The sequence below is a fragment of the Rhinatrema bivittatum genome, chromosome 3, assembly GCF_901001135.1.
Source record: "Rhinatrema bivittatum chromosome 3, aRhiBiv1.1, whole genome shotgun sequence".
NCBI lineage: Eukaryota > Metazoa > Chordata > Amphibia > Gymnophiona > Rhinatrematidae > Rhinatrema > Rhinatrema bivittatum.
In genome coordinates, this window is record NC_042617.1 from 516,511,097 (window position 1) to 516,528,413 (window position 17,317).

The 17,317-nt window shown below is 46.3% G+C and overlaps 1 protein-coding gene across 1 annotated transcript in view; it reads left to right on the top strand.

Annotated features, from left to right (window-relative positions):
* The window catches only part of LOC115088194 (L-gulonolactone oxidase-like), a 350,872-nt gene that overhangs the window by 202,949 nt on the left and 130,606 nt on the right, over positions 1–17,317 (top strand). The gene's annotated exons all lie outside the window — the stretch shown is intronic.

Sequence of the window (17,317 nt, forward strand, 5' to 3'; positions counted from 1 at the left end):
TTTCTAGTCTAATTTGCTTATTTCAAAGTTAAAAGTTAGTGAATGCTGTTAGTTAATAAAACAAGAACCTTCATTTTTGGCTAGTCACTGTCTTGCCTTTATGAATTTTCTAGCTTCCCCTAGACCAGTCCAACTAAATTGCAGCTATTTCCAGACTCAAATTCAAAGCTGTCCTAACTGTCTTAAGGAAATTTAAATTAAAGGAATTTGGTAGGATTAATTTCCTAGATTTTTCTGCATCTCGGATGTTTCTGTTGCATCAGAGTAATTTTTGGCTGCAAGGGTGTGATTAGGCAGATAAACCTAGTTTGCTATTACTAGAGATTTTGAGTGATCCAATAACTGCCAGGAATGTTTGTTCCTAATCTATTGGAAAATCATTTAGTATTCCCTGCCACTATAACAAAACATAAGATGTTAAGCAGGAACCGCGTGTACTGGAGTCCTACAGCAAGGAGCAGCAGAAAGGATATCTCCAGCCAGTTCTTGACCCGATGGTGAGCCCACAGCTGAGGACCTGGTGACGTCAAGGGGCGGACCCGGAGGCGGAACCAGGAAGCCCTACAAAATTGGGCTTCCAAGAGCCTTACCCTGAGAGTGTAAGAGAAAAGAACTGGCTGGAGATATCCTTTCTGCTGCTCCTTGCTGTAGGATCCCGGGACATGCGGTTCCTGCTTGACCCGAAGGTGAGCCCACAGCTGAGGACCCGGTGATGTCAAGGGGCAGACCCGGAGGCGGAACCAGGAAGCCCTACAAAATCGGGCTTCCAGGAGCCTTACCCTGAGAGCGTAAGAGAAAAGAACTGGCTGGAGATATCCTTTCTGCTGCTCCTTGCTGTAGGACCCCGGGACGCTCGGTTCCTGCTTGACCCGATGGTGAGCCCACAGCTGAGGACCTGGTGACATCAAGGGGCGGACCCAGAGGTGGAACCAGGAAGCCCTACAAAATCGGGCTGTGTGCAGCGCACCACCCAAGCCGTGCGCTCCTAAGGGGCGCGCGGCATGACAGGCTTAGCCTGGCTTCGCCTGGATTTCGTCTGGAGTTCGCCTGGGTTATATTGGTTTGACGGCCTGGCTCCAAAAGGTACTTTTCTTTTTTTTTTCTCTCTAGCCTGAGCATCTCTTCGTATCATCTTTGGGGGTTGGTTATTTGGTTAGCATAGTTTAGAGTAGAAGCAAAGTGGTTTCACTTAAATAGGTGATTGAAAATTGATTAAATTATACCTCCCAAAAGGAAAGGGAAGGTGAGGGTCTTTCCCTCCATTCCATTGCCCTCACCTATTCATCAAGAAATCACTCGCTTCATGATCTCACCTGATTTAAATAAGGTAGGTATCGAGGAGCCTGATGTGTAGGCAGTCAGGGAGGACTGCCTGGGCCGGCAGAGGAGGCCTCCTTAATGCAGGACTTCCACCCGTGCAGAGACTTGGTGAAGGTTATACTGGAGAAGCTTCTGTTGATACCATCTCCTCCATTCTTGGAGCGGGAATATTTGAAACCCACAATATAGGAATGGAAGCTCAGGTAGCTGTGGGCATTCCAAACTTGTCTCCAGCAGGAGCAGAAGGAGGATTGGAGCCAAATTTCTCACTTAAAGGGAATGAAAGTCAACTGGCCAGCGAGATGCCCCCAGTCCTACTCACCCGTCCTGCGGTGGTAACGTTAGACATTTTATGGGAGATGATGGCTGGAATGATGAATAACATTAAGGCTTTGGAGAGTAAAGTGGATACACTAAGGTCAGGGAACCAACAGGAGTATTATCAAACTCAAAAATAAATTAAGGATACTACAGATAGAAGTAAAACACTTTAAGGTTAAAGACAAAAAAATTCAGGAATTTCATCTCGCAGTGGTTAAGGATAGGGAAAGTATTATAAGATGAATTGAAATTTTGGAAAACAACGCTAAGCGTTTAAATTAAGATTTTTAAATTTCCCCAGGCTAATTGGAGAAGTTCCATTAATTACCTTGAAAAAGTTTCTTATTGATAATGTGGGTTTCGTAAGAGAAGAGTCTCCCTTGGTAATAAGTTGTTATTTCCTACCCAAACCAAGAAATGTAATACCTGAAGATTCAATCCAGATGTTTTAAGCCGATTTAACAAATTTCCTTGAGGATTCGTCAGCACAGGTGATTGACAGGGTACTTTACTGATAACTTTATCATCAATTAATGATATTAATGCAATAATGAAAAGGTATTTTAGTAAGTACCCCATTAACTACCTAGGGAAATTAGTTAAGGTGTTCCCTGACCTGGCGGCATCCACACAAGTAAGGCGAAAATCCTTTTTGGCTTTTCATCAGGAAGTTATGGCACTGGGTTTCTCTTTTACTTTAAGATTTCCCTGTAAATGTTTAATTAAAAAACAAGAGGAGCTTTATATTTTTTTCATTCCAGAGCAATTAAAAAGTTTTCTTGAACAATGCAAATTAACAACTTCATCTCCAGTGTCTAATTGTTAAAAAGAGAAAAATATGGATGCAGGTTCTATGCATTTAACCCTTTTATTTGAAGAATTGTAATAGTAATCTCCCATGTTTTCCACATCCCGCATATTCCTCTCATTGTTGATATGATATGAATGGTTTAGATAAACCACTGTTGAAAAATAAGGAATATTAAGAATTATGTTTAAGTGTAAATTATTGGTTATCAAACCATACTGAGTCAGACCAAGGGACCATCATTCCCAGCATCCTGTTTTCAACAGTGGTCAATCCTAGTTACGACTACCTGTAAAGTACCCAAACATTAAGTAGATCTCATGCTACTAATGCCAGTAATAGCAGTGGCTATTCCCTAACGGGTACAATTTTAAAGCCGACACACGCAAATACCGGGAGATACACACGTAACCGGGCCGTGTGCACACCAAGCGCATTTTCAAAATGGCCTGGCCACTCACGTATTACCCGATACATGTGGAAATGCTGTGGTCTGTGACGCACGCATGTTATAAAATCAGCGCATCTTTGAAAATCTATCCCTAAGTCAACTTAATGGCTGTTAATAGACTTCTCCTTCAAGAACTTATCCAAACCTTTTTTAAACCCAGCTACACTAACTTCCCTAACCACATCCTCTGGCAACAAATTCCAGAGCTTAATTGTGCGTTGAGTGAAAAAGAATTTTCTCCGATTTGTTTTAAATGTGCTTCTTGCTAACTTCATGGAGTGCCCCCCTAGTCCTTCTTTTATCCCAAAAAGTAAATAACCAATTCACATTTACCCATTCTAGACCTCTCATGATTTTACAGACCTCTATCATATCCCCCTCAGTTGTCTCTTCTCCAAGTTTAACAGCCCTAACCTCTTTAGCCTTTCCTCATAGGGAAGCTGTTCAGTCTCCTTTGTTGCGCCCATCGGTCACAGACAGCTGCACCCTCTATTGCTCACCTTTTTTCTACCTGACTCAGTTCATTTTGGAATGATGGCTGTTTCCGCTTCTCCTCACCGTACACACCAGCATCCCCGGTCCAGCATGGGTGATTGCGCTCGCCATCTTTCTCCAGGAGTCACCTAGGGCACACGCGCAGCCCCATCCTTTATGTACATCATGGTGGGAACCTCGGGGGCGTCCCCACCACATGACGTCACCAGCTCTAGTATTTAATCTCCACTCACGATTCCTTTTACGAGTTAGCAAGGAATCCTCCATGCTGATTTCTCCACTTACCAGACACTCCCGCTCTGTGTACTCTCGCTCCAGGATGACTTAGGTTCCTGCTCCATGGGGGCCTTGCCTCACTCCTCCTTACCCTCTGGGGTTAACTCCTACCAACTGGGATAGCCTAAGGTACCCGCTCCTCGGGGGCCTTGCCATGCTCCTACCTACCCTTCGGGGTTGCCTACTCATTACCAGGACGCCTACGATACCCACTCCGCGGGGTCTTGTTCATCCAAGACCTCCGCTCCTCGGGGGTTCCCTTCTACTACAACTACCAGCATCAGAATGAGTATTGCCGCTCCAGTTCTGTCTTTGCATTGTCTCAACCTTCTCTTCATAGATCCTTGGCCTACCCCGCACTGTGGACCACTACCGGATCTATTGGCTTCTCCATCTAAGCTTGGGTTCTCGGCCTACCCCACCTCGTAGACCACTACCACACCCATCTCCCTCTTGGGACCTGGTGAGACTGTGGAACTGCCTTTTCCACCCTACAACCTACATACGGAACATTGCCATCTGGTTCCTCCTCTCCTGGCTGGAGTCATCATCCATTCCTCGGGTTACCATCTACGTTGCAGTAAAATAAATCTAATTCTCTGTATCCATCTCTGCCTTGAGTTAGCCTATCGCTGCAAGTCCCCACAGGGCCCCGCCCTGTAGGAGGTGCCATCTCTTACAGTGACCAAGGGCCCATGCTTCAATGTCCAAAATACAGCACCCTTTATCATTTTGGTCGCCCTTCTCTGTACCTTCTTCAGTGCAACTATATCTATTTTGCGATGCGGCAACCAAAATTGTACACAGTACTCAAGGTGCGGTCTCACCATGGAGCATTACAGAGGCATTATGACATTTTCTGTTTTATTAACCATTCCCTTCCTAATAATTCCTAACATTCTGTTTGCTTTTTTGACTGCTGTAGCACACTGAGCCTACGATTTCAATGTATTATCCACTATGATGCCTAGATTTTTTTCCTGGATAGTATTCAGTGATATTGATAAGAGTTTCTATAGGTCTTGGTAATCTTCAAAAAATATGCCAGTTTAAATTAATACTAGGCTCAAAATCAATAATAAGGTTGTCAGTTGTAAGCAATGGCAAGAGAAGGAGATCTAGACAGTTAGACATTTGTTGAATGGGAATTCATTGAAAACATTTCCACTTGTAAATGGAGTTTAGTTTATCTGTTGTGCAAAGTTATAGATAGATTCAACTGAGACATTGTATTTTGATTCATAGGATTTATATGGATTCTATGTCTGAGGAGTTGCAGTTTGAACAAATTTGTTCTAAGAATATGTTGTCTTCTAAGCAGATATGAAGATTGGAAAAGGATTTAGGGGTGGATCTTGACTTTTTTCTTTGGTCCAAATACTGAGAAAAATTGATGAGGGGTTCCTTGTCTGCATCTATTATGCAATGCTTGTTTTTTATTGCATATAAGGCCATATGATCTCTTGTTAAGGTGTTAAAAGTGATGACAGTTAGGAAAATAAATGTTGATATTGTGTATAGAAATGGGTACTTTTTCTCATATGCTTTATTTTTGTGGTACTCTACAGAGATCTGGGATTCTGTATGGGAATGGATTTGTGCTATTTTGCACATACAGGAAGAGTTGTCATATACAATTGCAATTTGGAAATCCTTTGCCTTACAATGTGAGGTGAGAGCATGTGAAGGTTAACTGCTGGATTTTCTTCCCTCAGTACCAATAAAGTTAATTTTGACTTATTGGAAAAACAATACAGAGGTGGACATGAACCATTTGTGCTTTATATAAATACTAGCCATTAAGCCCGTAACAACGGGCTACATTAAAAACATTTTTTTTCGGTCCATTTCCTTCCCCCTCATTCTCCCTCCCACCACCACCTCCCCCCTCATTCTCCCTTTCCCCTTCCTCTCATTCTCCCTGCCCCTCCCTTCATTCTCCCTTCCAGCCTCCTCCCTCATTCCTCCTTCCATCCCTCATTCCGCCCCTCCTCCCTTCCACCTCATTCTTCCCTCCTCTCCCTTCCACACCTCCAACCTCAATTCTCGCCCTTCCCTCATTCTCCCTTCCACCTCCCCTCATTCCTCCTGCCACATCCCCCGCATTCTCCCTTTCCCTTCCCTCATTCTCGCTTCCCCCGCCCTGTCCCTCCCCCTCATTCGCCCCTTCCCCACTTCCACGTCCCCTTCCCTCTCCCTTCCCCCACTCCCCATTCTCCCATTCGCCAACCCCAACCCCACAATCTCCTCCCTTCCCACCTCTCCCTTCCACTTTCCCCTTCCCCATTCTCCCTCCCACCTCTCCCTTCCACTTCTATTCTCACCTCACTCTCTCTTCCCTCCCCCTCCCCTCAGTCACTCCCCTCCTCTCCCAGCTCATTCACAACCCCTTCGGATGGTGCGCGCGCGCGCCGCCGCCACTACAAATCCTGGTCCTCGCCGCCGGTCTGGCTCTGGGTCCTCGCCGCCCCGGTCCGGGTCCTCGCCACCGGTCCGGGTCTGGGTCCTCGCAGCCGCCGCTGCCGCTACAGGTTCTCCCAGCGCCATTTTTTTAAATAGGCCAACTCTGGCCGACGTGCTCGCATGCGCAGTAGAGCTGCTCTCTACTGCGCATTTGCGGCACGTCGGTCCCATCCCATTTATATGGTAGATGAGGTTGTTGCAGCTAAGAACAGGCAATTAATTGAATTTGGAAGAACATGGGCCTTCATGCTTAAGTTTATTTCTTGATCATTGATTGGTCATAGTTTAGTTTTTGCACTGCTGCTGCACCTTGTCTTGTCATGGATTTAGGTGTTTCTTAACTGTGTTGATTTATTTCTATGCAAAAATAAAAATTTTCTAAGTAACAAATGTGTCCTTAGACTAATCAGTAGGTCTTACCATAAAGCAACGTTTAAGGTTCTCTCTCCAACTGTCCTGTTTGGATATGACAGGCACATTTACAATGCTCTTAGTCCCAGATCATTTTCAGAGCCAGATTTCTAGCCGGGAGGAAACTTTGGCCAACTATCATGCTAGAAGACTAGCAAGCAATCTAACTTGTTTAGTTGTCTTCTACAAATTTATCCTAATTTTAATACTTAAAAAAACCTAACTCTTGATTTCCTTTAAAAAAATGAAAGGAAGAAAGTTATCTGTTTTAGATGCTTTGCAACAGATTCCAGACTGTCTTAATTTATCCATGATGAAACAAATAACACAGAGCTACCGATAATGCTAAGATGTTCAATAAACCATATTTAACTGTTGTGTATCCCAACCGCGCTAAGCCCGCACCGGGGCCTGCTCACCTTCCTCCTGAGCTGTTGGACCCCGGGTCGTCCTCTCTCAATGCTGCTGCCAGTGCCTCCCATCTGCGGCGCTTCACGGGGGAGTCTCCCAGGCCCTCCATGTCGGGTCTAGCTCCATGCCAGGGCGCAGGGTCCTCTCTGGCGCCGGCCCCGCCCCTAGGCATGCACGCGGGGACCGTCTGGCCCTTTAAAGGGCCAAGAGCGGGAACCAGCTCCGCGGCGCAGCCCGATGATGTCACATAAACCTCATATAAAAGCGAGGCCCTGTCCCCCAGGACCTCGCCTTGGCAATCGGGTCGACACCGTGGTGTTATTTGTTTGCCTACTCCGTGTTCCAGTGTCTCCTTGTTCCAGTGTCTCCCTGTTCCTGAGTCTCCGTGTGTTCCTGCATCCTTCCCAGGTAGTACCCTTATGGACTGATCTCTGGTACTGAACTCTGCCTGCCTGACCATCTTCTTGCCTGCTGCCTGGAACTAACCTCTGCCTGTCTGACCATTCTCTTGCCTACCGCCTAGAACTGACCTCTGCCTGCCTGACTATTCTCTTGTTTGTCGCCTGGAACTGACCTTCACTTGCCTTGACTATGCTCAGACTGACCTTGGTATTGACCCCTCTTTGGCTGACCACTTCTGGACTGATACTCTGGCTCTGACCCTTGCGCTTCTTTCGGACACTCTCTTCTGGCCTACTGTGACTACCACACCAACCTGCTGGGAATCCACTTGCAGTTTCCACCCGACTAGACCCGCAGGCGCTGCCTGTCTCGCCCACAGAACCTTCCTGAACTGTGACCTCCCTGAGGTCTCCAGAGCTTCCAGTTCGGGTCTAGTCAATTCTATCTGCGTCAGCTGCACACCCTTGCTCGTGGTGGGCACACCTCTCTGCTACCTCTCCGGGAGACCATCCGATACCCACCTAAGTCTAGGCGGAAACCCTGGACTGTTATTTGTGAAGCTCCAATTAGCCTCTGTCTCCTTGTGTGTTCCGCCTCCTGGTTGAAGGCACGCTCTGGGTCTGACAAGAGGGCCGTACCAATCTTGCACCAGGCCAAGGATCCACCTCCAGCATAACAGGTTGCCAAGGCCATGGACTCGGCGGAGTCTCCTGGCTGGCAAGCCCATCCCTGGTCTGGCTACTCATGTGCTAGAACTACAACAGGTCCTGGATGCATTGGCCTCCTCCGTGGAAAAGATGCATTCCCAAATGGAGGAATCTGCCATGTTCAACCCAGTGTCTTTTGCCCATACCTTGCACTCTCAGGCACCACTGGCCCTCCCAGCTCCACCCCATTTCAATGGGAATCTGTGCCTCTGTCGAGGCTTCATAAATCAATGTTATATGCAGTTTTCACTGCAACCCTCGCTATTTCCTGATGAGGCAACAAAAATTACATTCATCCTCTCACGTCTTGAGGAGAAAGCCCTGGCTTTCCCACTCTTGAGGGGAAAGCCCTGGCTTTTCCACTCTGGGAGCATTCTGACACAATCCTTCTCCAGTTCCCTCAGGTCATCTCTGTCTTCTGACATACCTTTGAGGACCCAGGTCGACAGGCAGTCGCTGGCCTCCATCTACTCCATCTCCGTCAAGGCTCGCACTTGCTCGCTGAATACACAGTGGAGTTTAGAACTCTAGTTACTGAGTTAGGTTGGCAAAAAGACTGCCTGCGGGCACTCTACCTCAAAGGACTGTCTCCTGCCCTTAAGGATGAACTTGGTGCCCGTGAGATCCCTGTATCTCTGGAAGACCAGATCTCTCTGGTCGGTAGGATCGACTACCGCCTTCGACAACGGCATCAGGAGGTAAGGCTCCTTCGACCTCCTGCTCTACGATCATCCCATTCGGAAAGCCCTCAGTTGAAGGCTCTACCAGCAGCCCCTCAACCTCCCGAGGAGCCTATGCAAATCAACCATGGTCGCCTTACCCCAGAGGAACATCTCCGACGCAAGCAATCGAGCCTCTGCCTACATTGTGGTGGTTCCGGACACCTTCTCCAAACTTGCCCAGTGTGTCTGGGAAACTCCAAAGCCTGAGCCCGACGGGGGTCCCAAGCTTGGGCACTACAGTTTCTGGCCCTCAACTGTTGCTGCCTATATCCCTCCTTAGGGGAGTCATGTTCATTCGCCATCACTGCCCTCGTGGACACTGGGGCGAGTGGAAATTTCATTATGGAAGAGATTGTCAAGCCCCTTCAGATATCAGTCCAACCTCTAGAGATTCCACTCTGTATTGCCTCATTTCAAGGAGCACATCTTCCCGATCGTATCACTCACCATACCATAGCCATTCGCTTCCCCGTTGGAACCCTCCATGTAGGATTCCTTCTCCCTTGTTTTATTGTAACTTTTTGCCTCTTATTCTATGTTAAGGTTAATGTTACTACCCCTGGTTCCTTGTAAACCGATATGATATGATCTGTATCATGAATGTCAGTATAAAAAAGTACTAAATAAATAAATGATGAAGAGATCTCCCTCCTGATCTTGAAATGATCAATACACCCTGTGGTTCTTGGACTTCCTTGTCTCCAGTTACATGCACCCCACTTTGACTGGCAATCCCTGCAACTTACCCAGTGGGGCCCGCAATGTCAAACTCACTGTTTACAAGTATCTCCTTCTGTGACAGTTCTAAGCTCTACAACCCTTCCTGGGTTACCTGCTCCATACTCGGAATTTAAGGACGTGTTCTCCAACAAAACGCTGATATTCTGCCTCCACTCCGAGAGTTTAACTGCCCCATAGAGCTCCTACCTGGAACCATGCCTCCCAAGGGCAGAACCTATCCCTTTCACTCCCACAAACCCAAGCGATGTCAACATACATCAAAGAGGATTTGACCAAAGAGTTCATAAGACCCTCTAATTCCCCAGCAGGCGCTGGGTTCTTCTTTGTTAAGAAGAAGGATGGCAGTCTAGACCATGTATAGACTACAGAGGTATGAACGCAGTAACCCGTAAGGACCGGTACCCACTGCCACTTATTAGTGAACTGTTTGACCGCCTACAGTGCACACAAATTTTTACTAAATTGGATCTCCAGGGAGCATATAACCTAATATGAATTCAGCCGGAAGATATCTGGAAGACCGCCTTCAACACAAGAGACGGTCACTACTAGTACATAGTAATGCCCTTTGGACTTTGCAATGCCCCTGCAGTCTTCCAGCAGCTAATGTTGGGCCTAGCTCCATGCCAGGGCACGGGGTCCCCTCTGGCGCTGGCCCCACCCCTAGGCACGTGCACGGGGACCATCTGACCCTTTAAAGGGCCAAGGGCGGGAACCAGCTCCGTGGCGCAGCCCGATGATGTCACATAAACCTCATATAAAAGCGAGGCCCTGTCCCCCAGGACCTCGCCTTGGCAATCGGGTCGACACCGTGGTGTTATTTGTTTGCCTACTCCGTGTTCCAATGTCTCCTTGTTCCAGTGTCTCCCTGTTCCTGAGTCTCCGTGTGTTCCTGCATCCTTCCCAGGTAGTACCCTTATGGACTGATTTCTGGTACTGACCTTTGCCTGCCTGACCATCTTCTTGCCTGCTGCCTGGAACTAACCTCTGCCTGCCTGACCATTCTCTTGCCTGCCACCTGGAACTGACCTCTGCCTGCCTGCCCATTCTTTTGTCTGCTGCCTGGAACTGACCTCTGCCTGCCTGACCATTCTCTTGTTTGCCACCTGGAACTGACCTTCGCTTGCCTTGACTACACTCGGACTGATCTTGGTATTGACCACTGCTCTGGCTGACCAATTCTGGACTGATACTCTGGCTCTGACCCTTGCACTTCTTTCGGACACTCTCTTCTGGCCTACTGTGACTACCAGACCAACCTGCTGGGAATCCACTCGTGGCTTCCACCCGACTAGACCCACAGGCGCTGCCTGTCTCGCCCGGAGAACCTTCCTGAACTGTGACCTCCCTGAGGTCTCCGGAGCTTCCAGTTCGAGTCTTGTCAATCCTATCTGTGTCAGCCATGCACCCTTGCTTGTGGTGGGCACACCTCTCTGCTACCTCTCCGGGAGTCCATCCGAGGCCCACCTAAGTCTAGGCGGTCCAGGTACCCAAGGGCTCAACCTGCGGAAACCTTGGACTGTTATTTGTGAAGCTCCAGTTAGCCTCTGTCTCCTCATGTGTTCTGCCTCCTGGTGGCAGGCGCTCTCTGGGACTGGCCAGAGGGCCGTATGAATCCTGCACCAGGCCAAGGGTCCACCTCCAGTGCAACATTAACCAATGAACGATTTGGCAGGCAGCTTGTAATACCTTTTTTAAAGTTATCTTAAAGATACTAACTTGCACCATCTAGTTGGAATGGATTTTCCCAACAGTAATACAGTGTGGTGGCTTTTGTAGATTTATATTTTCTTAGAAAAAAATATTTTGCTCTTGTCTGCAGTATTCTGTATTCCATTCTTTACTTCCTCCAGCTTGTGACTTAATTTCGGATTGATGGATGTGTTAAGAAATACAACACAGCATCAGCTTTGTTCTCCTCATGGATTATTTATTATAGTGCTTTCTTCTTTACTGATTTTGATACCTTCAATTGGTCCTAAATAAAAATTGCAAAATAAGGTTATAGTACATACGCTTTCAAGATCCTATAGATTGGGGTGGCCAATCCTGGCCTTCAAGAGCCATAACAAGCCTGGTTTTCAGGATATCTACAATGAATATGTTTGAGATAAATTTGCATACACTGCTTCCATTGTATGCAGATCTATCTCATGCATATTCATTATGAATATCCAGAAAGCCAGGCCCTGCTTGTGGCTCTCAAGGATTGGAGTTGGCCACCATTGATATAGATTCTTTCTTTGGATGTGATAACAGGGACCAAGGATGGAAGCATATATACTGTGGCATTTACTGAGGGGTTAAACATCAATTTAATAGTTCCTAGGTCTCACAGAGGTCCTTATTCAAAAGTATTTAGCCAGCTAAGTTAGAAGTTAGACGGCTAAAAGAATATGTGATATGATATGCAGAGTTAACCAGGTAACTGTTATTGTTTGTAAGGACTTGGGTGGACCCATGGGCTCTGTGGCTATTGACCACGCCCACGGGGGGGAAGTCCCGTGAGGGGCCACAGGTCAGGCTCAGCTTTAGGACACACACAGTTAGATCTTTTAATAAACAGTATTGAGGAGCCACCAGAGGTGGCGGTAGTGAGCAGGAATGTAGCCCGGCTGGGCTTGTAGTCCCTCAGGCTCTGGAACAGCGATCCCACAATGGCTGTGCTGTAGTGGAGAGAAACTGAGATCATGAGTACAAGCAATATATGCAGGGTTCAGGAATAGAGCCTCGTTGGTATAGTACTCACACAGCGATCTCTCGGTATGGAGCACAGGAGCTGAAGTAAAGATAGGCTCTCGAGGAGCGAGTACCTGGTTCCAGGGAACAGCTCTGAGAGAAGTAGATGGTAACTCACTGATGGTATAGACAGCGGAGTCTTCCAGGCAGAAGAGAAGTCCAGGTAGCGAGTCCAGGAACATGGACCCTCGAGGAGCGAGTACCGGTTCCAGACAGCGACCTGAAAGAGAAGAGAGAGAGGGCCCCGAGGAGCGGCTACCCCAAATAGAGTAGTCCAATAGTGGAGGCAGAATAGCTAGGTACAGAGTGTGAATCCCATCCATTAGGAAACCTTTGCTAACTCGACAGCTTGCAATCACGTAGGCTATTTGTATCCGGGATACGTGACGTCATCACAGGGAAACACCCCTGAGGTTCGCGCCAAAGAAGATACTTGAAGCAGGGCCGCGCGGCGCGCGTGCCCTAAGGCAACTGGACAGCATGGTGGAAGGCAGCGCTCAAGCTGGACCAGGGACACCGGAGAGAAAGGCAGGCAGACGCTGCAGCCAAAAGTCCATCAGCCACAGGAGGAGTCGCCAAAGAGGTAAGGAGGGCGGAGTGGAGATGTCCGGCAGCGACAGTCATAACAGTAACTTATCTGGCTAAGCCTGATGGAGCCAAAAAGCTTCTCTAAAGTTAGCCGCCAATAGTTAGCCACCTAAATTTAAGATATCTGACTTTATTCAATAGTGCGGCTGCACTATTGAATATACATCCAAAGTTAGCTGGATAAGTTTGTCCTGCTAACTTTGCTATCTGGACTTTGTTTGAATATGGGCCAATTCTTGTAAAGAACAAAACATAACACTGTCATATAATGGCAAACATAGAAGACCTTTCTGCACAACACTCCACAAATTTTCTTGCCTCTTCTTTTTAAGAGCCGCTCTGGCGGCGGTTGAAAAGCGCCTCACCATCAGGCGCCAGCGAGTGGGGAGGCCACCCTCCATCCTGGGCCCCCGCAAGAAGTGAACACCATCTTAAATAATAAAAAAGAAACGGAACTATCATCAGGAGGTGAGGGGAAATGGGTGACTGCGATGTGTGACCACGCCCCTCCCCCGACGTCACTGTGCGCTCCGGCGGCGGTTGAAAAGCGCCTCACCATCAGGCGCCGCGCGCCATGCGTCGCGCGCCAAAGGGGCATGACAAAGGGGCTCTCCCCTTTGTGCACCCCTTCGTGCAACTTTTTGTGCTTCATTTAACATTTTTTCTTTTACGTTTTCTGTTAAGTAACCTTTTTTTCAAGTTCCTACCTTATGCCTTTGTTAACAATTTTATTATAAATGTTCTCTGTATTTGACTATGGAAATATTTTTTCCTGCTTTTTCTGTTTTATGTAAACCGGTATGATTTGCATTTTAATGTAAGAATGTCGGTATAGAAAAATTATAAATAAATAAATAAATAAATAAATAAATAAATAAACTCAACAAAAGCAGCTTTGAAAATGTTCCATCTTATAACTTGAATACTCCTTGTCAGTGAAGAACTTTACTATTTACACCCTGCTAAAGGGACATAATGTTGTATTTCCCAATTACTCTTGATGCAAGCATTTATACTCCCTTCCTTCTTTCTATGACACAGCCTGTAGACCTCTATACATAGTATAGGTTCAACACACTATGGAATCAATTCACCCTCTGCTGGTTTGGCCTCCAAGAGGTAAAAAGCATCCAAATATTGGGTTTTTTAAATATCTGCTGTCATAAAAAGACATATTCAGCTGCTATCCAGTGTAATTTCTAGGAGTGGGAAGAAGAAAAAATTTGTTTCATTTTTCCTTTTGTTTTGGGGGATTTGGTTACCCACAAATATTATTTTATCTAATGTTTGTTTATTTAATTAAAAAAACCAAAACTAAAAAAAACCAAATGGGGCCTCCCAAGGCCTCCCATGCCCCCTACGCATCCATCCCACCCTTACAAATGTGAGGGCTAGGATCCTCCATGGCCCCCACTTACCCAATCTGAAGGATTCAATGCTGAGATCTAGGCCCAGGACAAAACCTTTGCATTGCATATGGCCTAGGCTGAGATCGCAGTGATCTATAACAGCCTAGGTCTACACAAGGCAGAGGCTTCAGCTTCAAGGCCTAGTCCTGATGCCTAGACCCAGATTGAAGCCTCAGTCTTGTGAAGGCCTAGGCCATGGTAGGTTGCTGGGACTTTGGCTTAGGCTCTAATCAAGACCCAGATTTCTAGACCTGGACCTATTGCCTGGGCTTCGGTCTAAGCTTGGGCTCAGTCCCAGGCCCGATGCTGGTTCCCAGTCTAGAAACCAGGTCCCGACACCAGAACGTGACCCAGAGGCCAGGTCCTGACACCTGGGCCTTGGTTGGGGACCAAAGCCAGGCCTGATGCCGCAGCCTGGTCTGAAGTACAAGTTCCAATGCCAGAGTCTCAGCCTAGACCCATGGCCCAGTCTGGAGACCAGGTCTTGACATTGGGGCCTTGGTCTGGACGCAGGTCCAACACCAGGACCCGACCATTAGGCTGCCACACAACAAAATGGTGCCCTCTACTGAGGAGGAAGCAGCAGACTAAATTAACTCTGGCACCTCCCAAGCGGCTGGCGTCATTTCATTGAAAAAAAAAGAAGACAGAAGATCTATGAGGCCTGGGCATGGGCCTTGTTCTGGTCTCTGGGCCAAGGCCCTAAGGTCGGGACCCAGCCTCCAGGTCAGGTCCTAGCATTGGGCCTGGGTCTGGGCTGAGGCTCTGGCATCGGAACCTGGTCTCTGGAATGGGACATGGTATCAGGCCTGGGCCTAGGCCTCGTCTGAAGACCAGGAGTCAGGCCTGGGCCTGGAACATGATACTGGTCCCCTGACAGAGCAGGTAAGTTTTTCAATTCTTGGGGTCTTAGCCGAAGTCCCGGCATCATGCTTTGGGAGAAGGCCGAGGCCCCTGCTTTGGGCCTTGACCTATTCCCTAGGTGTGGCCCCTGCTTTAGCCCTGGGCCTAGGCCCTATGTATCAATTTTTTGTCTTCAAAACGAAACATGGAAACCAATGAAATTTTATTGGATTTTTAATCGTTTTGCTTTAAGAACGAAATGAAATGAAATAGGAAATTTCATCTCATTTTCTATTTCATTTTTCCAAAATGCCCATCCCTAGTATTCTTAAACATTTTAAAATTTGCAAGGGCCTGAATAAAGACTTCTGTAGCGAAAGGATAAAAAGTCTTGCAACATTATCAGGCTCCTCTCCAAAGCTTGAGATCTCTACCCTTAATACATTTATTCCAGGTCAGAGCTGAAGTAAGTCAAACTGGTCTCCCTTTTTCATGTAGCTCCTGTTTATGTCAAGAAAAGAAATGTATATTTTTTTATTTTATTTCCTCTAATGAAGAATCATGGGAGATGGCTGCATTTCATGGAGCCTCGGTATACACAAATTAATCTCATGCATATTCATTGTGGATATCCTGAAAACCCAATTGGCTCTGAATTTCCTAGGACAAGTTTGGGAAACCCCATGTTAAAATATACTTGGAGGGGTTTCGCAGGGTGGGGGTCATGAAATTGGCTACTAGGCATGCACTCCACATTTTTTATTAAACTGTATGTTTATAGCTAGTTAAGCCTTAAATTATTGGCCACACATGGCTAGATAACTTTAGGACTGCTGTACTCTGAGTCAGTCCTAAAGTTATCCGGATAACTTAGCCAGATACAGCTCAATATTGGATAAGTTAGCCATATAACTTTGTTCCAATTGTCCCTGGATCACGTCTTTTTATTTCGGCTAAATTTTAACCAGATAATGATTTATCTGGCTAAAATTTAATCAGATAAATGCCTAGATATTCAAAAGTCAGTATTTAGCCAAATAACTTACAAGTTTTTGACTATGGTCCTTTCAGTGTCCAAGCAAAAGCAAAATATTTATTTTACAAATCAAAAATATTTAATGTATTTAATATTGATCAAATTTCCCTGGGTTGGAAGGGGGAGGAGGGGGACATGTGGGCAGGACAATGGAGGTAATCCTAGTCTAGAAGGTACTATGCCAATCAATATGTATGGTACCTATGTTATAAAAGGTGACTGGGTGCTTGGACTTCAATCTGCTCAGGTTTTCAGGATATCTCTAATGAATATGCATGAGAGAGACCTGTATAGAATTGGAGTAGTATGCATGCAAAGTTTTCTCCAACCTATTCATAAGAGATATCATAAATCTTGAACAGATTGGTGTTGACAGAAGCTTTAGCTTACCTACCCTAGAGATTGCATGGGTGTGATATATGAAGGCAAACCCCCCTTTATTATGGTATGGCTGCTGGAAATGCAGGGTAAATGATGCACTGATGAATCCCTTGTGTGTGACAGAGGCTACAGTAGCCTGTGTCTTTAGCCTTGCTGGTTTGTGTGGAAAGAGTCTACAAGATTGTGATGCCATGACAGCAATGCAGGAGTAGGAAGGTGGCTGGTGTCTGTTGAATACTGTGTCTTCATAGAGAAGAGAACTATGAGTGAATAATGCAGAATAAAGATTGTATAGTTGGAAAAATGTTTTTATTTGGCTGTTGACTCATATTAGCCTTGTTTGCTAGCTATTCTTTATGCTCTATAAGTTATTTTATAACTATAGCAAGTGCTTTTTTTGTATGTGTATGAGTGCTAGCATTTTCCACATAGATTTCTATGAAGATAGGGTGAATATGTGTTTGAGAGATTATACAAATGAGGCAGCATAAAGATGAACATGTTTGCAGGTGTTTTGGGCTTTTTGCCTTAAATTGTACAGCCATCACAATCTGTGCATGTTCAGTGCAGTTTCCCTACCTTATTCTTTAGGGGACCCACATCACTTCAGAAACATTACTTGCCCAATAATGGATAATGAGGCTTATATGTACAGATACTTAAGGAAGCTAATGCATTTCATGGCTCAGAGTAGTACAAGCCTCAAAATGCATTTTCATTCCAGCCAACTCTATTTGGCCTCCTGCACTACCTGTGCTCCGGTAGTGAACAGCAGAAATAGCAAATATTTTTA